The sequence below is a fragment of the Seriola dumerili genome, unplaced genomic scaffold (genome assembly GCF_002260705.1).
Source record: "Seriola dumerili isolate Sdu_G_001 unplaced genomic scaffold, Sdu_1.0 BDQW01001124.1, whole genome shotgun sequence".
Lineage (NCBI taxonomy): Eukaryota > Metazoa > Chordata > Actinopteri > Carangiformes > Carangidae > Seriola > Seriola dumerili.
This window is the reverse complement of record NW_019175379.1, coordinates 3,275,506-3,301,241: the sequence shown is the minus strand read 5'-3', so window position 1 is coordinate 3,301,241 and position 25,736 is coordinate 3,275,506.

Here is a 25,736-nt window from a genome sequence, read left to right as displayed (position 1 = left end):
TCAGTAAACACTAGTTACAACACTTGAGAGGGTTTGGGGGCTGGCAGTGCCTTAATGGGAGGTTTAAGGGGGTTGACATTACAAAATTTGCCAACATGAGGGGCCATCAGGGGCCCCTTTCCCCCTTAGGGGCCCCAAACATTTGCTTGGTTTCCCTTGTTTAGTGTAGTCTTTCCATTCTAAACTTCATATTCAGCAGTAGCAGGCAGCTGTTTTCAGATGAAAAGCTCTAATACATCGGCTGTACACTTCCTACCAAGAACCAAACTGCAGACAGACCAAGTTGGGAACTGGCTGCTAAAGAAAGAGGAGTATTTAGCACCTAAAAGAATTAGGTGAAAACCAAACCAAAAGCCAATTGGGAGAATAAATAACTAAATGCAAGTTTGTTGTGGACCTCTGCTTTTAGGTGGCTTAAAATATGCATGAAGCTTAATCAATAACCATGCTGATGTTGGGGGTGCGTAGCTGTTGGCTTGCAGATAACTTCCTCTGCTTCTTTTAGGTAATTTTCAATGTACAACATGCACAGCCAGTTTCTGTGCCAAAGTCAGTTTTCATTTCAAATAAAGTCCAGCAACACCCATGTGTCACCGCATGCCACCAAAACTGAATTTACGAAAAATGAACCATTCCATGGTCAGTGAGATTGTCATTCATCATGTCATTCAAAATGTCATTCATCCACCAGCTGACTACCATTGCTGTTGTATGAAAACCATGCATCTCCAAAATGTCACCTTTTGGAACCACCACACCACGCTTTTAAAATTGTTTATGTAACTAAAGAAGCAGGAGAATTTTCTCAACCCATGGAGGAACACTTAATCCTTCAGTGTTTCAAAAAAATTCCAAACCACAATTGGGTTACATGCATTTCATGCAGTTAATTTTGAAAAGCTAACTGTGATATATATGTATATATATGTGGTATATATGTAGAGTAATGAATTATTCAGATTATGAAGTGATTGCATTAGTAAAATTTAGGTCTCATTGTTTACTTTATTTGAGCACTACTTCCTTTATGCTAAAGGAACAATTTGCCAAATCTGCTTTTTGTCAAGGTCCTTATTCCTGCTTTCTCGAAACCAATAACATTTGTCACTGGTTGAAAATCTCTAAAGGAAAGAAACAAGTTTATCTTAATCGTGTGTGTCTCTCTCATGACTACTAATTCAAGGTGGCCCAAAGGTTATGGCTTCACCAATTGGGCAGGTTTGACACCATGTGCTCATTAGTTTCTGTCAAAGTGTCCTTGAGTAAGATGCCAAACTGCAACTTGCCTACTCATCATAACCCAGGATAAAACCATCCGCTAATCTCCTGAAATAACCTTCCAAAAAATAGACCCAGCCATTCTGACAAAACAGAAAAAAAAGCTTCCACAAAATCATGATTAAATCCTTCAACAATACAGCCTGATGTATTTAAGAATAGCTCCTCTAACTTGTACCAGCTGTCAGTCACTCTGGATTGGAGCGTCAACTTAATGTGTAAATATAAATGAGAAATCAACAGATGTAATGTTAAGATAGAAGTATAATTGGTTTCTTGAGATTGTCTGACACTTGACATTGATTTCAGCTTGTCAATAATAAACAGAGATAAACTTTAGGCTTAAAAATAAAACATAATACAGCAACATACATAATAAACAAGACATGTTTATCATATTGTTAATTTGTTATAGTGCTGTGTTTCCTTGATGTGCTTGTGATACACTAAATGTCAGCGCACACACTCATTTCACATTCACACAAAACCATATACAGGCCCCAAGAGCACTCTTAGTAATTGCAATTAAATTTGGTTGGAGTTAATGAGATCTTGCCCACAGTCAAAAAAAAAAGAAAAAGAAAGTGTAACCAATGTATTTATGAAACCAGACTGATTTGTTGAGCTCGGCAGGATAAAACTCTCCTGCTTAGTTGGCTGCAGCCTGTATCCATCAGCCACGCTGGAAAGCCAGAAAAAATGGGAAAGATGTGGGAAATAGCAGCAGGTAGCTGGAAAGAGCAAGAGCTGATGGAGGAAGAAGAGGGAGACTGAGTGAGAGAGACAGTGCTAGAATAAAGAGAAAGAGACTCTTGAAGGGAGGAGAGATGCTGAATAGATGGGGGGCTGAGCGGGAGTCAAAGAGGTATTGACATGGTAGGAACCAGAGAGAGCAGGGATTTACATTTCATTTGAATGGGATGATGAGCAGCACACGGAGGCAGGGAGATGGGGCGGCGGAGCTCCCGAGGCCCTCCGGTGGAGCTGCGTTCAACATAAATACTTTGCCATTTCAAACCCATCAATTCAAGGGGACACGCTCATCATGTGCTTGTTTTTCGCTCCATTCTGTCTCTCTTCAGCTCTCGATGCTATAATTGCTTTGCTTATGCACAGGCACATGGGTGATATATGGAGTCAAAACATGCTCGCAGCGCCACTCCTGTTTGTAAGTGTGTGTGTTTGTGTGTTGCAGATTAAGGGCGGTTTTAATTAAAAAACAACTTCTTATTGTAATAGCTTTCTTGTTGAAAGCTGCAGCCTCCTCGTGGTTGAGTCTTGATTAATGAGATTATCATACGGTCAACCCCTTGTTGGTGCCGCTCCCAAAGTACCGACTGTGTATAAACCGCACAGCAAAGCGGAAGGAAACAAAAGAACTTCAGCCTTTGGGCACAGCACAACTTTGTATCTATCGGATTCCTGTCAGCTCTGAGTGAAGGGAAGAGGAGATGGGAGAAGACCTTTAAAAAAAAATTCACCGGCAGAATCTAAATCACTACTTTAACAAAAAAAAAAAGAAAAAAAGAGAAAAGCTCTTTCATATTTGTTTGTGGGTTTTGAATTTGTGAATCTGATCTTTCCAAAAATTTTAAAGAAAGACAGCAAGGTAAAAACATTCACACATGATCATATTTCTCAACAAAATGCTTTAACTTGAGGAAACTGGTTCTGGTTCCTTTGAGGCAGGCTGTCTGTTCCTTTTAATACAAGCCATTCTCAGGTATGTAAAGGTCGTGCAATTCTTTGAACTCTCTTGCATCACGTAGCAGTGAATGAAAACAGCTCTGGGACAAAAACCTCTTCATACATTCCCGGGCATCACGATGGTCTCTCCTTGCAAGGTCATCAGCAAACCTTTCAAAGGATGTATCAGAACAAAATCAACATCACTCTGACAGGTTGTTTCTTCCCTGGTATATTTAGGGAGAGAACCTGGACATGAGCCGCAAAGTCTGTTCCCAAACGTGAGATCCACAGTTTCAAGAATGACTGCCAACGACTGGAAAAAAAGGAATCATTTGAAGTACTCACACTCAATCCCCAATCTTCCATTCCGCAATCCTTGGTTTTTTGTTTTTTTTTATTAAAACAAAAAATATGCCATGTCATGTCTAAAAAATTTGGCTTCAGTTTGTTTCCAGTGCGATTAGCTGCTGTGAAACAGAACTATGTTACCTCGCTTTGATGGTGAATGACAAGCACAAACAGCTGGCCATGGAAACAACAAATGGAATTGGTTTATTTAGCCATATTTTGGCTAAAAATTTGTTGGTTGGAACATAAAGTTGGGCAGTTTTCAGCTTTGCCCAGTTGGTAATCCAACCTTTCCTGGCCACAGGTAAATGTTGATCTGGACCAGACTGCGCTTGCTGGTTTTGTACCGTATATGCTGCATCACATTTTTTTAAAAGGGGCTATTTGTACGTTGTAGTTTCTGGCTGTGAGTGGTTGGTGGTGATTGTCACTTGACAAGAGTTTCAACCATCATTGTCTTTATAATATAAGACGTTCTAATACATCCTCTGAGGAGCGTTATGTCTTTAGGGCAGATTCGAGGCTACAGTGAGTCACTATCAGAAAATGGCGAGACGGGCTAGCTGGTTAGCATGCAAACTTCAATAGAAGAAAAGTAGTGACAGAGACAAGAGTTCACATTGGCGTTGCTTTCAACTGCTGGAAAAAAGCTCTTGGTGAGTAAATGCATGAAGTTTGATGCTCAACTCACAAAATTTCTTCTAGACTGGTAAGTAAGCATTTGTTAATGCTAATATTGGCTATGGAACAATAGCAAAACTTACAAATAGCTGTAATATCTGTTGTTTTTTACTTTTATGTTTTGCACATTCATATTCTAGAGTTCCTGACATTCATTACAGCAGTAAGTGTTCGTCTCAGTGTGATGTGTGCTTTTGTATATCTCTGACAGATCAAAATCAAATGAAGCATTAATAAGTTGACATAAAGGCCACACCTGTTGGACAGTAATGACCCAAATGAGAGAAGGCTCCAATATCAATAGCAATATGGGTAACATCACTCTGCACCTTGGATCCTGGAAATATTGAATCATGAAATAGAGGTAGAAAGTGCTTTGGAAATTAACTCTTCAGTTCTGGCTGCACTTCAAAAGCAGGAAATGAGACCAGTGTTGAGTTTCAACAGACTTTGTCCTACGTGAGATTTCCCAGTACTGATACATTAGTTCTAAGAACAAGGGCTTTCATCTCACAAGGATTTTGGTAGGAACTCAATCATTTGTCTGATTCCAATTTCTAGAGACTAAATTGCTTCTCTCTGCACATGTTCAATCTTCATAAATGGATTGCCTTGTGTGTGTCACTCTTTCTTGGGTTAATAAAGAGCCACATTGTGTATCTTTTAAAAGGAGATTTGAGTGAAATGAAAGAAAACGACTTATTAATTATTTCATTTAGCAATGCATATCAAAGACAGAGGCAGCTCTCGACTATCACAATCACCCTTTCAGTGATGAAACAAGGCAACCAAAAAAAAAGTGTCAAATGGGGTATTTTCCTTTTGATATTTCATTGTCACCACCTTTAAGTATTTCAGGACACTGACTCAAGGTATTTTCATTTATTATAACTTGTATCTGACAAAGTAAATGAAAACCTGCCAGGATTAAGGAATGGTGTCTTTTGAAAAGCCTCCACTTCACATGATAAAGCAACAATTTTTCCTCATGCTGGGCCACATAAATTAATTAGATCAATGGCCGGTCAGAAAGTACAAATGGAAAATGTCTTTGTACAAATTAGTTTATTGAAATGGAACAGGATCTCTCTCTTTCTCTCTTATTTGTTAAGTTGAAGTCACTTTTAGAGTTAAAAGCCGGAGCCGAGTCACATTCAAACTTGTGCCTTTCTTCTTGTAATATACTTCAACCTCTGGGCAATGAAAGCCACAGTACCCATGAAAGACCAGCACACCAGGGCGCCCAACACCATGAAATTCAGAATATTTTTAAAAGCACTCCTTTTTCTTTCCGTGTCCCCACAACACATAAAGAGTTTGTCAGCTGACTGCCTCAAGGCCAGCTCCAATCCATCCCTCCTCTTAGACTTAGTAGACGCTATGTCAAGATTATATGCTTTTCAACTGCTATAATTCTCATGACTTGGTTTTGTGCCTGTGGGGCCCCGAAACCGTTGCCCCAGGAAATATTACTATTAGTTAAACAATTAAAATGGAGTGTAGTGACACTTATAAAGCTTTATATTTTCCCTTTAACCTCCAGTTAATTAAAGAAAAAAATATTTTCTTCCCCTCACTAATCAGTTGATAAAACTAGGCGAGCAAGGATCAACGCACTGTACACTGTGGTGTCTCACACTCATGCTGTAATTTGTTCGATAACAGATTATTTTATCAAAGCCAACGGGCTGGGGGGATGTAATTGTATATTCCCAAATTTGGAATCAGTGGTGGATTAATTTAGTTTAGCCTCCCTCTTGGTTAACTCAAGGTTTTGTGGTTGTGAATTTGTTCAATCGATATGTGTTCACAGAGCTGTTTCTGTGGCATTGATGACAACAATCCATATCTTGAAATGAAACGTCAATTTTTGAGTCTCTGAATCATATTTTTGATTTGAAGAAAGTTATCTCGCTCACCTACATAGAAGCTGAAAAGACTTAAAGGTGCCAAATTGTATAAAGTGAGAGTTCCATGTCTTTTTTGATTATATTGCAGATCTAAGTTCTATATACTGTGAAAGTATGAAAGCCCTCAGTCCACATAGAAATGTACACGGCCTGTATTCAGAAACCATCCCTTAAAACGAGCCATCAGGACTTCCGTAACTTTGTGATGTCACAACAAAGCAGTCACCGCCCTCAGTCATGCCCCAAGTCCCGCCCACCTGCACCCACTGTCCAGCCTTTCAGCTTTTTTCTCTGAGTGTTTACCTGAAATCTGCAATATTTTTATTCAATCACTCAGAAAACAGTCCGAGGAGAGGCTCAGAGCCTCTCTTCTGATTGGCTCAATGATCTGTTGTTGCTAGGGCTCCAGAGAGAAGCATGAGAGAGGAGATAAGAAACTACGTTGAGATGGTTTTTGGTACTTAAAACCACAAGGGTATCTTCTTATGGATATCAACACTTCAAATAAAACACTGGAAAAGTTTGTGGCGTAATCTTTCATGACGTCAGCTTTCTTCATCCTTTGTGACACAGCAGTTTACATTTATTTCACATTCTTTTTATCCCCAGCGTTAAAGCTCTCTTTCTTTTGCCCATTCTCTCCCTGACATTTATTTTTCTCAGGCCGCTTCCAGTGTTTGGGATTTTTGCCGCTTTTGTTATCCCTTTGTCAAGTTTGGAGTCAAAGTTAACCATAAGGAAACTGTAGTGAAATGTCGAGAGGTGAGAGGCTCAACCTTTAGACATTTGCAGCTGTAATCAATCAGGTTGACAGTTATGCCAAGAACGCCGCTCGGGTTGCCTGATGCTTGTAAAACACAGCAGTGCTGTGCCCATGTAAGGAGGCAGGAGCTCTCATAAAAGTAATTAATTTAAAAACATCATCACAGAAAAGACCAATTAAGAAAAAGGGTTACATCATGAGGTCAGCATTTGGCCCCTCTGCTTGATTATGGGCTTCAGGAACAGAAGTGCAGACACTTTTGTGTGTTATTAGTTTAGCTGAGTAGGTCATAATGGTCATTTTCAACGTGCTATAAATCAGCCTGGGTTACATACAGGCAGGATAGACTCATGAACAATTAAAATAACTAATGCATGATTGTGGACATTAATAAAATGATGTCTAGAGTGTGTGAGAAAGCTTGTGCCCACTCTTGTTAAAAACACACACTGTCCTCCTCAAGACATGAGCTTTTAAGAGTTTGTCAAAACTGTCATCCACAGCTCAGTCTCGCTCTCTATTACATTTTCTTTTCAACATAGAGCATCCACTGGAAGCTGGTTTAAAGAGTGTTTTTTCAGTCTCAGACAAGCTGATATTCAGTTGCTGAGCTGTTATGTTTTTAATGAGTTGTCAACATTTAGGGGGGAATTCGCTAATTTGCTTTTAAGTTGAGTGAAGCTCACTATCAGTGCCGTGTCCACTGAGATGTAGCCATTAGCATAGCTTAGCATACACAAAGAAAAATTTATGGTTTTAGGTAGAGTGCGAATTATACAGTGATAATCGGGGGGGGGGGGGTCAACTTTTTGTTCCAGTACAGCGCAGGCGCATGCTTCAGTGACTTGAAGTCTTACAATCCTTACAGTACCATGCTTGTTCAAATCCATAACGCCAGCTCATGAAGCATGTACCACAGAACAACTTTTGTAGTCAGGGCTCACCAACAAAGTATTCAAGAGCCACTGCCAGCACATCAGACCCACACACGCAAACAGCAACACCATTATTTCCACTCAAATACAGACCCATGCAATGCTGTAGCAGAACCAAAAACACTATCAACCTATCAAAGATGTGGGCAGATGTGTTACCACCATACAGCATCTAGGCCTGTGCCTGACTAACTTTAAAAAGGTATAGACCACAATACTCCAAACATTCCACATCATCTCATTCAACATCCCACATAGTGTCCTGTACTGGTCCCATTACCAAAATGAATGGAAAAGATAGGACTCTATTGGCTCAAAAGCCTAAGCTGGAGTGAATCCTATCGTCTCAGAAGTGAGAAACATGTGAATTCTATGGAAAATGTCCTATTTTTTCCTATTAGACTATTTTCAAGTGTGTGGAAAAACAGTTGAGAAAGTTAGATTTTTGTGTGTTCCATGCCTTTAAGGAGTAGGGAGGGTAATGTAAGTCCTTAAAGTATCATAATGCAACTTCTATCAAATCGGTCTTACCTTAAAAAATTGACCACAGAGGTTTGATTTGACCAACCTGGGCTTTCCTCCTGGTCTCCCATGATGTTGACAAACGATGTCCAGCTTTCACTCAGGAAATCACAAATAGAGTAGGGTCAGAGATCTCCAAAGGTGGTCCATTGATGTCCACAGAAAGAAGAGAGGTAAGACTCTTTCAGCGGAGCCTGTTGCAAGATTTCCTGTCCGTGTCATTAACTGCTGAAAATCCCCTTTCACAAACAGGGTCACCAGATAAATCAGCGGGGTCATCAGATTACTTAATCAGAGAGGAAAGAAGAAAAAACAAAGTTCTGGTTCACAAATCTGTTTTCAGTTTTTAGAATTGTTCACTAATCTTTGATTTTTGGTGAGATATTTGGTAACGGTTAAAAACTCAGACATCTGAAATGTGACCCTGATTAACACTGCTTTTAGTAAGATGTAAGAAGCCAATTTTAATATTGTTCAATTACCAAACCAGATAAAGCTCCTGAATTCCTGAGTGAAAACAAAGAGGGTGTTTCTTAAAAACCTAATACCAAAAAGGTAAAAGACTAACCAAGCCACCACAGCCACATAAAAGACTATTTAAATGAATAATAAACTCTATATTGATGTCATAACTTATCTCTACAACAACTAATTCTCCACTGTCTCAATGTTCATGACTGAGCACCAGTGTTTGCTAACATTAGATATTGGTGATGAAATGACAAGCTAACATTGGGAATGGATGGGCGCTATCAGCTAGCTAACATTAGTTAGCTAAACTGTGACTTGAATCAAAAGTTAGAGACAAGATAACGTCAGCGTTCATCTGTGGAAACTTCATACAATCTAAATCAGAAACAGTGTGGGTAAGACAGTAAAGTGTATTCAACCAACTGGATAGTTTGTTACTGCCACTTACATTTACCATCACCGTCGCACGGGGGCGGAGACGCAACACGAGCCACCGACTCGAGTAAGGAAAGTAAACAAGACTTGACGTCCGGTTTAGGAAATGGTACGGCCCACTTTAGGGGTGTCTGAAATCCAATATCTATTTTAAGCACTCTACATATTCAATACTTTTACTTTTGATACTTTAAATACATTTTCATGGTAATACTTATGTACCGCTAACTTTTACTTGTTATTGAGTATTTTCAGCATATAAGATGTCTTGTTCAGAGGTTGATGGATCTCAAATGTAAACTGAAATGTTTCTGATATGAAGTAAAACTTTTATTTTTAAAGTTTTTAAAAAGCTCTCAATATAATAGTTTCCACTCTGAAACTAGAAGAGCTAAGTATGAACACACTAAACCACTGTCTTTAGCTGTGTACTTGTATATTTTGAGCTCAGCACTGTTGATGGATCCATCTGAGAGGAGCTTTTGTTGTCGATTATGACATAAACTTTGAAGCCAAAGCTTATTATTTTTGGTAGCATCTCAAACCTTCAAATCCCTTTCTCCCATTGCAACCACTTCCAGACATTTGCCTGCCATTGTTGTATAGTGATTGGTGGCAGATTATTTTGACTCAAAGTAAACCTGAACCAAAAAAAACAACAGAAAAAAAAAACACAGAAGGTGTTCATAAAGCACTTCATTGTTTGTTGCCTGGGGAAACTAAACAATAATCTGATTTTCAGGCAGAAGTCAGATCATGTCTATAGTTTGCAAGTGAAAGCTATTAAAAAGTTGCATTGCTTGTTTGTATTGATTTGAAGCAGGTAATTCAAAAGTCATCAGATTGGTTTCTGGATTTGATGCTTGATTTGATGTCTATATATAAATATAAATAAATAAAATAAGGAAGAGAGAAACCTGTAGAAGCTTGGAGGATTATGTATGTTAAAGCCAAAGATATAAAAGCAAAGCATTAAAGCAAAAGATACAAAATAGATATAAAAATATCCAAAAACTCTGTGATCAGTGATATCAAAGGCAAGATTTCAAAGATCTAAACCTACACAGGTCCCGTATCAGATGTAAAAACTAAGTTATGTGTGGCCTTCGAGGTGTGCACTGTCACGAGTTGGTAGACTCAAACCACTTTTAATGTGCCATTAATATTCAGAAATGACTTTGAGGAACTTCGCATTATATAGGAAATTAGGGAAAATGTCTATTTTAATCTAAAATTCTGGGGTTGAGGCTAGGTTTCTTTCAGCTTACAGGTGCTTAAAACCAACCTCCCGAGGTCAGAGAACTGCTAATAATAAATAAAGTAATAATATAAAATGAGTTAAAAAAAACTTCTTAACAGTATCTTTGTCTTTCTACAGTGATCCTGGGACTGAAAAAAGAGTTTCAAGACTCTGTTGTGAGGTAAAATATTGCTTCCTAAACAAATAACGCTGACTACTTTGACGTGCATAAGTCCATGGACAGAGGGGAAAAGATGGATGATATAGAGTTAATCCCTGAAGTGGAAAAGCACAATGAGCCATGCAGCTTTTTGTTTTTGAGTAGTGCATCCACTGTATGTCATCTAAACATGAACTGTTCATTTGTTGCTTGAGTGGGGAAGCCATCAAGTCAGCCCAGAAAGCCTTTCCCTTTTTCAAATGGTTCTATTCATTTGTTTTTGTTTTTTTGTTTTTTTTTTTCCTTGTGGACTCATGTGAAAGTCTGAGGGAAATTTGGCAGTTTAAAATGAGAACTCCGACAAAAGAGTAACAGCCCGGCGTCGGAGGTTGTGAAGGACATCTGTTCGTGACCTCAGACCCCACCAGCTGCAGCTGCCCTCATCCAAGCACTCCTCCAAGGCCTCAGCCAAGCCCTCGCTCTTGGCATTGCACAGCAAACTTTGTGCAGCGCTTCTGCTTTGCCAGTTCTCCACTTTCTGTTTTAAAAGGGATGGTTCACCCCCAGAATCTGTTCAACCCATGGTCCTGAGACCTGCCAACATCTGATTTCTATCAAAAAAAAAAAAAAAAGAAAGGCCAAAGTGCAATATTAAACATTTTTTTAACTCATGTTAAAAGTTATTTGGTGGTAAGTATATGTAAAAGTATATTCATATTGATATTGGTGCACCCTGGCCACTTTGTATAGGAAAACCAAATTTTGTGGTAACACCAACCTCTAACAGACACTCACTGTTGAATAACTGACAGGCAAAACAGACCGAAACAACTTAATTAAGTTGATTTTTTATGGACGTTTGTCATACACCCTTTAAATATGTTTAGTGGTTTCATTTAAAATGACTGATGATCTATTATCATCTTAAAATACTGCTCTGGTAAAATAATGATGAACTAAAATAAATACACAGAAATAAATTAGACATTTCTCGAATTTTTTTGTGAAGCTTTTTTTGTAACAAGCATCTTGCATGCACTGCTGTCTCGGCCAACAAACGGCACAAATAAGGACATGTGACAGTTAAGCTTGTAAGGCGACTTGTAATTGAGGGAATATTTCCCAGCACACACTTCAATTTCTTCCTGTGGGTGTCAGGTGATTGACAGTGAGCCGAGGGTAAAGTAATGTGTGCAGTCATATGAAAACACTCAAATAGGGCACAATGAAATAATGATCAAATAGAAACTTCATATGTGACTTCGTAAGTGATTCATATTCACTGTTATGGATTATCTTGATCTATTGAAGTTGGTTTTCCAAACTGCTGAAGGATGAATGGCAGCAAATGGCTTTTTCTGGTGAGAGGGAAATGAGGCCTCATATCTCCAACAGAGTGCAGACACCAGCAGGAGGAAGAACGTAAAGAGGAGCAATCTTGCCCATTAATGGAGTTTTGGCTGAGATGGATGTGAGTAAACAATAACTAATTTTATTTATAACAGTAACAAGTAACAAGTGTTGAATTTGAATTTAAATCAAACATATTTGGAATTGACCTCATATTGACAAGTTTTCTTTTAATCTTAAATTTTTGAATAATTTGTGATGAGTAAATCATTTCCTATACTTGACTGCTCAAGGTAGCAAAAACAACTATTCTTTTGAAACGAGTTGTAACATTGCCTGTGAGTTTTGAATAGCATGTCAGCCTGCAGTGTTAATGTGAATGTAAACGTGTGCTGTAATCACTAAATTTCACTTAAACCTACAATAACTAAATTATGAAAAATGTATGACTTTATAACTTTGTAAAGCAATAATTTATCACCATTCTGTGTCTGTCTTTTTCTTTCTTTCTCTCTTTCTTTTGCTCAAGTGCGAAGAAAAATAAATAAATTCAGCTTTAAGGCAGCTGTCAGAGACCATTACATTTTTCCCTAGTTGAACGGATGGTTTTTTAATGGTTTAACTCACTTTAGTATCTGTTTTGATGACTGGTCACAGATCAGCAGTCAGGCACTTATTTTTACACTTTAAAATGTGTTTGTCTTTTTGTTTGTTTGTTTGTTTGTTTGTTGCAAACCATCAATGGCACCATAGTTGTGATGTTTAAATAACATCAACCCAACATGGTCACAAGGTCTCCATTCTGACATCAAAAGGAAGCATCTGAGACAATGCCTCTGCTGTTCTACTTTTAACAAAGTAGGCTTCTCCTTCACAGTTCATCTCACTCTCCTCCCCTGCAGCGCTATTTATTTCTTCCAGAGGAATCCCATGACTTCCCAAGAAGCAACACGACTGCATCACTCACGAGATAAATACACAATGAAGAGCAACCTGGAAAGACAAGCAAGAATTTTTCAAATGTGTAAAAGAGCTCCACAAGCCAGTCATTGGTTTTGAGATCAATAGTGAGGCCTGACATCAACGCAAAAATAAGCAACAAATAAACACGAGACTTCTCTGCCCTGTTTTGGTGTTTTTGATTTTTTATCCTGGTATCGGTATCTTTCTACTGCTGTAAATAAATAGCTAGAGGCTAATGGGATCTGGTCATGGGAGTATGTGTGCACTGTAAACACAAGTTTACACACAAAAAACGCATCTGTCTTCATACCTGCTGCAGCACGAATCAAATATATGTGAAGCAGCAGAAAAAGCAGTAAATGCAAATCCTTGAAAGGATGAGAAGCTGACATCTAATCGCACACATTGAGCCATTAGGATGAATTATTGATGCGTGCTCATATTTATGCAGGTAATAATAGGAACAGTGTTAATCTTTTCACCCAACCTGCAGCTCAAAGTGCCTCCATCACTGTTCCCCGCTCAGTTGGCTTTATTTTAATCAGAAACAGACAGCAAAGTAGCGTTCAGTATGTATCGAATTAGCAGTTCTGGCAGGTTACCAGGAAGTGCATTATGGAGAGACATCTACAGCGCTCTCCATCACTGCCTCACCTTTCCTCTCTCTGACAGAGGTTATAATATGGTTGGATCTCCTACATCTATATACTTATGGTGGCTTCTCTGTCCAAGTGGCCACATGAAAGTCCAGAGTGGACTTTAGTTCAACAGCAGCTAAAATCATAGACCAAACCGAAATTTAAACTTGGAATTATGTCAATATTGGGGAAGGTGCTGCCAATTAAACTGAAAGGTACGTAAATCAAAAATCTGGCCTCTAGAAGGCAGAAAAGCGTCAACATATGCTAACAGATACATAGTTGTGGCTAATGACCCAATGTTATTTTAAAGTTGCAAAACAGCAAACTTGGTCTGCTGGGCTGGTACTGTGTAATATACATAGTATAAAGTATAAATTTACTTATTATATGAAATTTAGATTGTGAATTGTACCTACTAAACTACTACCACTACTTCTACTACTACTACAACTTTGGACAGCCACTGCAAAATTAACATTAAAGCAGCATTGGTCAAATTCTGGCCACTAGGGGGCAGAAAGGCATTTAAATATGTCCAGAGACACACACCTTTTTTTTTTTTTTTTTTTAAATGTGTGAGCAAACATCTGCTACTTTATTTATTTATTTATTTTGGGCCCTAGAGGGCAGAGGAGCAGCACATCAATCTGATGGCTAATGAGTTAGAATAATGACGGGAAATGAAAAAATGTGTTCATAATTAAAAATGAGACAGTATGTCAATCAAACTTTGGACTGCACTAGAGAGCACAAAAACACTGAATTCATTTGTGCTGGGGAGGTAGTGTACAGTCGGTTTATTTGAGCTTTTTGGCTAAAAGCAGCAGCCTACTGGACAAGAACCTTGCTAGACTGGTTAGAATTGGTTTAATTGGTGAGAACAGGGGCACATCACTAATAATGAGAGAAAGTTTAAATTCATTCCCAAATAAGATTTAAATAACACCACAGACTATTTTAGATCAATGCAATTATGCACTTCATGTCATGTAATAACTCCTTTACCCCCCAAAAAATGTGTTGCATTTGACAACTTGGAAAGAAAACCACTCTATTTGTTTTAAAGAAGCTCATCGGTTTATTGATTTTATGTCCCCACAAATTCTAAAACTAATTTTGCTTCTTTCTGCAAGAGGACACTGATCACCACAGTCTACAGTCAACAAGGTCCTGATGCAACACAGACAGCTTCATATACTGTTGATGATAGAAAGTGAAGAGGAAAATGGGAGAAAGTTCAAATAAAATCAGTAAGAAAAGAATCAGCTGTTAATGGATGGAGTGTTGGCAGTGCAGACCATATAAAAGTTGTATGATTTTGCAAACATGAAAACAAAGTAATGATTTCTAGTCAGAAAAAAATAAGCTGAGTGGGGAGTTGAATGTAATACCACCGCCCTTTAGCCTTTCTTATTCTGCTACTCTCTCAGTTGCTGCTGTGAATTTACTAACCTGCCACAAACCTACAGCTGTAATTTAAAAAGGGAAGAACTGCAGGCTTGCATGTGGTCTCACAAGATAAAAGGGAGGGGGGTGGGGTGGGGAGGGTGGCTGCCGTTTATTTTTAAATCTTCAGAGGGGAAAATTCTCCTCCCCCTCCATCCCCCTACACCCACTTGAATCAAAATAATCCACTTTTTCCTTCACCACAACTTGAACATTTCCAGAGGGTCTCAGCAATACTTGACCACATGACGCACTGACAGATTTTTTTCCCCTCTGAGACACAGCTGTTTCAAGTACCATTACGGTGTATATGAAAGCAAGGCGATTAAAGCGTCAACATCCCTGCGTTTCCTACTGACATCTTTAATGAGAAACATATTTCAACTGAACAGAAATGGGTTTTTTTTTTTTTTTTTTTTAACTTTCCACTGATTGCATTTAAATGGATCCTGTGAAGCGGAGGAAAAAAGATTCAAATTTGTTTTTTAAGACTGCTTTTTGTCACATGACGCAGGTTATTCAATTTCACACACACGCGGCGCCCGTATTGAGCATATGTTTGATTTTATGACAACTTCTGCCATTCTCCCTGCAAACATTATTGCATCGGGGTTTATGGGCTTTCCGAGGCAAAAGCGCTGTCATCCCTGATCATATTCTCTGATTTATAATATTTTAACTCTACTGTAGTGCTGAGATGATGGTTACCTCTCGTTGAAGACCTCATCTATCTCAAGGTTTCTCAATGACATCTTAAACCGTGGACAGAAGTGGAATAAAGGAGAGGGCGAGCGAGAGACTGCAAGAGGGAGGGTGAGAATAAAGAACATTGAAGCGGAGAGACAGAGTGCAAAATAGAAGTTAAAAGAGGTAACTAGAGAGAGGCTGGTGGGGAGCGAGATGAAATTGAGAAGTAGGAGACCTAGAGAGAGACTCACTTCATCATATTCAGTGTGTGCGTGACCTTGAGGTTTTCTACACACATTTGTGCAGCCACTATAGTTATTCTTGCACCGGGCAACAAGGAGGGAGAACGATTTAAAAGGAGCGTAGGTGTTCTGGAGGAATGATCCCGCACCGACATGCTGTCAGGCTCATGATCAATGAGGTCAGCCTCCACTTTCACCACGGCTGATCAGATCAGCCGAGTTAACCCAAGACACCTCCATGCCAAGCTCATATCTGAAAAAAAAGAAAAAGAAGAATCCCCCTTATTAAGTCTGCCGCCTGCGCACATCAAAGGAAACTACATTTTGGCAGGTTTGCATGCACAGAGAAAAGAGAGAAAACAACTGCCGGAGTTGACCTGAAATGTGAATTCCAGTCACATTTGTAAAACCTGAAATTGAAACCTGACTTGGACTTGACTTCTCTTCGCTTTAACTTGACACAAGACTTGAATGTAAAACCATTTTTAAGTGTTAAGCCTCTGCATTGAAATGACTTATTCTCAGTTAAGCAACAAATACTGTTAACATAGCACTGAATGAAAAACGTTCAGAAAGCTTTCATTCAAAGACCTTGTCTCAGTTGACTTGAGCTTTGACTTTGACATCATACAAGACTTACAGCTGGACTTGACTGACTAGAGACAAGACCAAATACTTGACTTGAGACTTTAACTTAACTCAACATTGACTCTTCACAATGGACTTGAGACTTATCCTGGACGTGTTTCGATTGATTTGAGACTTGCACACAAAAGACTTGACTCTTGACTTACTTTGATATGACCTGGGGGTGGCACAGTGGGACAGTGGTTAGCTCTGTCAGTTCTGAGTTCGAAACCTGCTGGCCAGCCTTTCTGTTTGGAGTTGCATGTTCTCCCCTAGCAAGCGTGGATTTCTCTCCGGGTACTCCGGCTTCATCCCCACAATCCAAAGGTTAAGTGAATCGATGAATCTAAATTGCCTGTGTACCGTGCCCAATGTCAACTGGGATTGGCTCCACCCCCCCTCCCACCCACCCACCGTGACCCTATAAGGATAAGAGGTATGGATAATGGATGATATGACTTGGGACGTGATTTGGACTTGCTCTGCAAACTGCTCATTTGTGCACCTCAAACCTTTGTAGCCAGACAAACGGTCGAAAATGTTTCCTGACTGAACGTTGGTGTATTTAAACTGTCTCAGTTTCCTTCCCCAGCTCATTGTCTTTGTTTACACCTCCGTTGCATTTACTAAATCCTCACATTCCCTCAGCCGCCTCACTGCTTCTTTTGTTCTGCTCTTGTTCTTCTAAGTTTTTGTCACCGCTGCTTTTGGTTTCCCCATGTTACGGTTAACACTCTAATCTTCACGCACCCCTCAAACTGACATGGAAAGTAAATAAACAAACAATCCAAAGCTTATGTGCGTATTCATGGATGTGTATGTGATGCCAGATTTAACTGTTTTTCCTTTTAGTTGGTTTCATGTTTTTGTACCTTTGTCTTCAAAGTCAGGATGCACAGAAAGGGATTTGAAGGCTGTAGCTACATCCAGGCCATCACAGAGGTTTACCAAAAGGTACAGTTTGTACAGTGACTGAACAGGAAAAGACTTTTAACCGCCTTGTCTCAAGGATGCGTGGCTTTTAAAATACACATACTGTAGCTTTGCCTAAACCTAGAGACCACCCAGCCGATGTTATTTCAGCCCAGGATCAAGGACCTCTAACACCAGCACACCCGTGACAGATGTTGCTGACTCTCCAGAATGAACCAGGCCAGCCTATCCTAAGCATCTGGCCTCTTTCATGTCAAGCAACCTGCCCAGAGAATGTCAGAGATTGTGAGAAATATATTTCCTTTTCTTACACGATAAAGGAAGTGAGGATAGGATGTCGATAATACACTTACTCAAGTACTTCACAAGGTTGATGTTTCTTAATGCAATTCCTACAACTTTCTGCTACTACCCTATGTACCTACTACACTGCATTTAATAGCTGTGGTGTAGTAAAAAACATATGATAAGCAGATAAACCAGACTGTGCTATGGTTTTAACTCACTTATCAACATGGAGAACAGATGTAGATTTGAGTTTAACCCCCTGAAATGAATGAATTTGATGATCTTTTACTTTTCTTGATACATTTTTCCACAGAGAAAAACACTCTACATCTACATCTGCCAACAAGAAGGTCAAATCTTTGATTTAGTACGAGCCTCAGATGTAATATTGATCCTTAAATGGACATAACAGTCACCAGTTCAGGGTCCACCGGTTAACTGGTCAATCCACACACAAAAGTATGTACCAGATTGTCTTGCAGTCACTTTCCTGCAGTCGTCTATCACTTATTCTGTCACGTCACCCTCTCAGCTAAACCGGAGCAATTTGATATCAGCATGTGCTGAAACAAGTCATGGAAATACATCCAGATTCCATGTGGCAGCTCTGCTATAAACACACAGGTATGAGGCATGCTGACACCGAGGAGTGAAGAGTATTTTTAGGGAAAATAAATAAATAAGTAGGCTATGTGTTAAGGTGACATAGTTCAGGCTACATGCTTTGAATGTGTCTGAATGTGAGGGTTTTTTTTTTTTTTAAACTTTGCAGGAAAAAAAATCTAATCTTTTCTCTATTTTATACTGTTCAGCATCTGTCTTTTCAATGCACATAGTCACATTTCACATCCAAGGATCTTCTAGCTTGTTATTCCAGATATAATTAAAGGGCAGGAATGAACCGCACCTGACATTAAATAGGCCCTGTTCAAATGTCTGTTAAAAAGGACTGAATTTTGAGTGCATTGCACCCCCTTTCCCTTCACCATTGCAGTGCATAGGAAATAAAGGGGCTGCAATTAAATTTGTCATTTTTGACTCAGGTAATTGTTACCACGGTTGGTGGCGTACCTGCGTGTGGGTGTGAGAGAGGAAACGGTCCACTGGGCTCACAGCAAATTCGGCATGCCACTGTAAAACACCCCTAACACAAAGTGACACCTTAAATAGTCTCATTTCCTTTCAGCTCCATTTATGCATGAAGCCCCTGAGATATTGTTTATACGACCTTCCAAAAATATGGATCAACCGCGTAGCCACGAGTTTTCCCCGTCGCCTGCATCTCCCTCTCGCCGAGAGCCCTCCTTTCCTTTCAGAGTTGCAACATTTGAAATGCTGTTGCTGTCACAAGTGTTTTAAATGTCACCCGGTGTCACTGCTTAGTTGGGTGTCAGGCGAGAAAGGGTACTCGCAGTAAAAGCAGAGCTACCTGCCAGCTCTCAAGTCCCTTTCCATATACATCGCTCTACAGCAGAGCCCAAAATAAACTGATTAATCTTTGTATCACCTCTCCGGGGATGTACTGTTTTGAAATCCTTCTTATTTTAGTGCTTGTGTTAGCAACTAAAGTGCTCATGTGCAGCGGTGTGTTTATGAGTGAATGTGGCTTTCATAAAGGTTGATGGCATCAGTTTAACACCTGGAGGGAGAACTGAACAGGCCCACCAGGCAATCGCACCCCGGGACCCAATCCTCTGCTTGAAGTGACTGTTAGGATTTCTTGATGAAAGTCAATCAAACTAAAACAAAGAGACACAAAACAGCTACAAAAAAGGTATAAAATGATTATGCAAAGACACAAAACAACCAAAAAGAGACGCAAAACGACTTCAAGGAGATGCAGGACTACCACAAAGGACGCAAAATAGCAAGAAAGGGTCGCAAAAGAACCACAAAGAGATGCAAGATGACAACAAAGAGATATAAAGACACCACGCTCATAAGCCGTCCATCTTTTAACAGTATGCAGAGCATGTGAGTCAGTTTCATTAACCCCAGACAGGAAACGCATTCACACGCACGTGAAGTAAGGAAGTCTTCCTGTGTCTGCAGAGCTGCGAGCAGGCCTGGAGCTCTCAGCTTGGCTTCTCGCTCTGTTCGCTTGTTAATACCACTCTTGGGATGCAACCGCCCCCCCCCGCCCTCCGCCAACCCGCCTCACCCCTCCCCCGCCTTTGGTCCAGGTGATTAGGAACTTACAGAAGTCCCTTGTTCTCTTTGCACTTTCTCTTCATTCGCTTACCTCTAGGCATCAAGGGAAATGAAGGTAATCCACAGACAGTTTGCCAGGTGAGGGGAACAATGGAAAAATGAAAAAAAACAACAAAAAAAAAAAAAACTGGAAGCTGGATGCGATTCATCATGAGACTCCTTTCATTTTGCAGAAGTACGCCTGGCACAGCTGTTTGAAATGGCACCCCTCGCCTGCAGACTTTGGGGAAGGGCGCTTTATGAAGATGCATGAGTCGGAAAACAGACTATTAAAGTTAGTGAGAGTTCATTAACCTTGTAAAAGTAGGCTCTGGATCCCATAAAGCGCCATATTTCAGGATTTTGCCCGTCATTTTTTATCATAAGTGCTCTTGGTGGCCTGATAGTTCATTTCACACGTGACAAGCATTAAATGAGACAAAGACAATGGGAGTCGGAGGTGTGCACACGTGGTGGCTAATGACTGATTTTGTGGCCTGTTATGAAAGAGGAATTAAACTCAGCACTCTGGCAGTTCATCTGGTTTTCAGCACTAACCCCTCAAAGTGTGTTTTCGCCTTTTCACGCACTCAGATTTAGCAACACCCCAAGCTGAGACTAAATTAGAAAACGCAGAAGGTAATGGCAATCAAGCACGTTGTTGCCAGGCTAACATGCCTAATCACGGACAACTCAGAGGGGGTTCCTGCACTGAGCATTACGCCGCTATTGCTCCACCAGGAAGGCGTTGCAGAGGAAATGGAAGCAATGAACGAACCAAGATGGCAGCTTTGACTCTGAGACAGAGCGATTATAGTTTCTCTACCATCTGGGTGAGTCATCTGCTCTCTCCCATCACTGTATACCAGGTTCTCATAACCATCATCATTACCATTCACACTGCTGGATGCTCCCCTATGGGCTGACTTCACTTCTGATTTTTATCTTCACAACATCACTGTCAATGCTGCAGAAAAAAAAAAAAAAAAATTTTTTTGCATGCTATGAAAATAAACATGGACGCTGCAAACAACGAGAGTCTGGAGGGTCCCAGAGCTCAGATTATGTGTGTTCAGTTTTTGATGAAAGTATTTGGAAGCTTGATTTTTATTGGGCTGTTTTTGTAGCCTTGTGGAGTTTACAGCCAGTTTGCGGCACATTAGGGCAACCCCTGCCAAATTATGGGAAGAAAATAATGACTAATTCTGAGCAGATGTACAAGCATGCTTAGTAAAGAAGTTGATATATGCAAATCATTGCTAAGCTTTATTATTTGAATGTGGGAGAAAAAAAAAAATCAGTCAAGAGCTCTCTCCACATTGTTTTTTTCAATGTGTTGTGTGTGATCGGGACATGATCGTCTCCCCTGGGTTCTTGTGACAAAAACTCCACAACCCACAAGTAAAACAAGCCTGTAATTTAGCAGCAGAATGTTGTCTTTTAGCAGCGGGGCCGGGCATTCAGAAAGAAAGGCTTCCTCTCACCAGGCCCCACATCAGCATCAAAAACTACCAGGAGAGGCAAATGACGGTCAACACGCCGGAGAGGCTGGGTGCATCCGTGGTGTTAATCGCTCAGACTGGTTTCGACCCCTTGCCGTGCGGCTTCCTGGGGAAACTCCCACTGTGGCGCTGAGCAGCCGGCAGCTGCATCCGTCTGTCGGGGGAGAGACAGAGGTTGGGCCGACCGGAGTCTGGCTTAGTCAGCGGGCAGCAGGCTGATAAATACAGACGACACACACAACAGACACACACTGGGAGTCAGGATGATAGCTGCGTGTGCAGTGTTTTCGCTTTCTAGATCTTGGCCCGATGACAAACACTATAAATGCTAAATGAGTATAACTGTGTAAGCTTTCAGTCATTTCACATGAGCTTCATCAGCAGATGATGAACTTTCCCGAGTTGTAGATGATCATTTTCTCTGCATGTTGAAGACTTTTGTGTTGGTTGAAATATTGAGACAGAGGGTTCTCTCTTGACCTTGGAAAACAGCAACTGGCAAAACAACATTGCCACAAGGTGAAATAAATGAATCAAAAAATATACAAATACATACAAAACTAGAATGGCACTCAGTAGAGCACATACCTCCACCAAGGCCAAATAATCCTACACATGCCCTTTCTCGCTGTGTTAAGGAAAGTGATAAACATTTCCTGTATCTGCCCTAGAATAAATCTCCAAAATGTAATGGGTTGATCCCGCAAATCGGTTCAGTACTTAACAAACATACAAACCAACATACATGGGGGGTAAACATAACCTCCCATAACTTATTTGGTTACAGTATCTATAATAAGTATTCACCACCTCACTTGGAAGTGTCACTGAGCAGAGAAAGATCTTTAAAATGAAAATAAATGTCTACAAAGTGATCTAAATTCATTGCAAAATTAAAGTAGAAAATACTTGTTTGTATCAGCTGTATTAACTTTCACATTAGCAGGTGTTTTTGCGCTGATCAGTGTCAAAGAGACACATTAAATCTGCTTTGATTCAGTGTAGTAAGCCATTTGCAACAGGGCATTTGAATGATTCTTATTATTTCTATGGCTATTATCTCTTTATTATAGTTAAAAAATAAAAGTAGTTTCCAAGTATTGCAAAAAGCCAGTAAGCTGCTTAAAATCTATACTGATGTGATTCTTAAGTACAGCCTTAATAGTCTGAGCAGCAGCTTTCAGGAATACAAAGTCAGCTCAGCAGCACCGCTACTCAGAGTTTCCACTTGCTTCCTTTTAATCTGCGGAAACCCCTCGTTATCCAGATTGTGAGTGGAACTTTTCTTTCGGGCCACTTTTGTTGACGGACGAATCATTTCCAGAAACTCTGAGCAAACAACATCAAGGCTGTTGATGAGTACGCTGAAGTCCACTCTATTCCCTTAAATCATTTAAAGTTCCTTGTTGTTAATTGAGAGCTTCTGCATGAGAAGGAGCGATGTTTGTTTCGGTCCTCGGTGAACGCCTCAGTGGTGTTCATGACTCAGATCTCCGCTCACCTCGCCAAAAGCTGGATGCCAGCTCGTTATGCACATCCCTTGCACTCATTTGCGTGAAATGGGAAGAGGAGAGAAATTAGTTCCTGTCTCTTTTACCTCCCCCCAACCAAACACACACACACACACACGTACACCCTCACCCCCGCCATCCTCCTCTTCATCTTCCTGTAGGATTGCAGATGTGGTGGGTCCTTTGAGGGCCCATCTGTTGTGCTGTCGTAGCTTTGGCCCAGCCGGTGTCTGACTGGGGGCCAGATGATTAGGCGGCCATCCAAGGCAATCCACCCAGGTAAGCCACGGCTCCATCGCCCTGACCGGCCCCTATCAAGGAGAGACAGGGGACGGGTGTTAGACCAAACACATCATGCAAAGCCCCAAGTCGAGCTAAGACCAGAAGAGGTTTTACACGGATATAGACAAGTTGATGATGTGAAAACCCTCAAGGTGCGCCGTCTCCGCTCGTTTCACTTCAGGCTCAAAGAACAATGAGTTTTCCTACATCTGCCAAAGAAGAAGAAGAAGATGTCTTAACACGGGTATTGTGTGAAAACATGGAGAGGAAATGAAGCCACTGCAGCCCACAGGGACATGAGCTGCACTTTTAGATCTGTGGCAGCGATCTGGGAACAGCTTTTCACAGTCGAGATGAAACTCTTCAGCCAAATAAACAAATGAAATGAGAACTTAAAGCAATATGGATGCATTTTTTTATTGTGTCGCACTATTTCAGTCCTTTCCTTCCAGCTGTGACCAACAGAAATATTTGCAAGCAAAAACCCATTATTCATCATCATAAGTGCTAAATAGCCAAATGACAGCCTGTTTAGAATAACAAATGAAGGGGCTGCACAGAGAACTACCAAGCCCAAGTGATGCTCACAGGAGACAGTTCTCTTTGGACTGTGGCTGGTTTTCTTCTAAGAATCTTGATTTGAGGGAAAAAAAGGTGAGGGTTTTGGCAGTAATGATTTTAATTCAGCGATCATCATGGTCTTGTGTCCGAATTCTCTTAAAACTGTGCGTCCATCCACCAGGACATGCCTTAATATCAAGTTTTTATTCTCTACATCTGCTCATATTGTCAATTTAAATCAATTGTATTTATATAGCCCAATATCAGAAATCTGAAATTTGCCTCAAGGGGATCTTCAAGTCAGGAAAGACTTTCCCATCAGACGTTTTTGACAAAGAAATGTCAAAATGTGATCCAGTTCTGCATCACTGGAAAGTTGTTCAAGCATTGGAAACATCCTGCGTTTTTTTGGTTTCCTGACAAGTGACCTCCTGTGGCTGAGCGAATAATGACTGCAGTCCGTCATGAACACAGGCAGAAGGAGCGCAATGTTGTTACAGCGCCACAGAACTTCTTAGGGAGAAGGCTGGGTTTGGCGGTTGGGTGTGCGAATTGTGTCTAATTTAAAGTATTCCACACCACGTCTGAGACAATTTAGACAAAACAAGACAAGTAGTTAAAACTTTTCGAAGATTTAAGTTTGCACGATATAAAGGTCTAAGAGTTTCTTCCAAAGTTTTGTTTTAAAACTCATTAAATTAAAGGTTTGAAGTTGGGAGAATAGCATGAGTTTGTCACCAAGCTAAAGGAAGTCCACCTCTCATTCCCTCATGGGGATCCCTATCTGCTCTCTTGCCAGCTGGGACATCTCGTCCCTCTGCCCTGCACTCTGCCCTCAGATCTCCACCAAGTCAGACATCCCCAGCTGGGAGGCACCCGAATACAATCCTTACCAGGAGCCCGATCCACTTCAGCGTGCCCACCATCTTCCGTCTGAGGTCCTTCCAGATCACCGGGCTCCTCCAGGAGTCGTGGAGAGAGAGGCCATCCACCCCTGCGGGGAAACCTGAATGAAGTTGATTGCGTCCTCGATCCCATCCCATCGTTCAGTACTCCCGAGCTGGTTACCGTCAGAGAGGGTCAGGATGAGGATCGGCTGCTTGAGAGCGGCATTATTTTGCAGCTCAGCTCACTCTTTAGTACAGAGACAACAGCTACAAGAGACCAGTGATTAATTTCACAATCCCCTGTCTTAATTTGTGAATAAGACCATGAAATATCTGAACTCCACACGGAGCAATTAGCTACAGTCACCAGATTTATAGAAGTCTCTTGTTTTCCCAGGCGCTGACTCTCATTTTAAAAAAGCACCTCATGTTTTAAAATGTAGAAAATGAGAAGGGAAACGTGACAAAGCTTGAATTTTTTTAAGAAGCAAAGCATCTAGACTTCAGACACTGATTCTGTAGCAGTGATTTTATTTAACATTTATGAACCTTTGAAGCTGCTTTTTGTCTAACTTTTGTCTAACTTGCCATCAAGATCTATCTATCCATCACAAGAAAAAATTTTACTGTTTGAAAAATGAACCTTGGACCCGATCTAGACTTGGTCTCCAGATCTTACTATTACACATTGTATCTGCCTCAGGCGTAGACATTAAAGGTCTTTTATGGTAAAAAGTGAGATTTCCACGAGCTCCAGAGAGAAGCCTGTGAGATGAGATGCGAAACTACACTGAGATGGTTTTTGGTTCTTAAAACTACTCTTATGGATATCAATACTTCAAATGAAACACTGGAAAAATTTAAAATATGGGACCTTTAAGAAAAAGCTCTCATCCTCCCTAGATGATCATCTGTCACAGATTCTCATCTTCTGAAAGCAGAGCAGAAAGTTTTTTAGAAAATGGTGATGGCCTTCATTGGGTTTCCTTAAACTCTTTATTCTGACAGACATGTATCCCATATCCAAATCATACAATCAGCAGACTACATTTGCGTGGACATTTTGCTTTCTCAAAACTACAGACTGGGCGCTTCACTAATGTTAAGCGGACACTTTACTGATGGAGCTTTTGAATCTCTATTTTCAGCCAGTGCACATAAAAAATAAAAAAACTCAGGTCTCAGTCAACACAG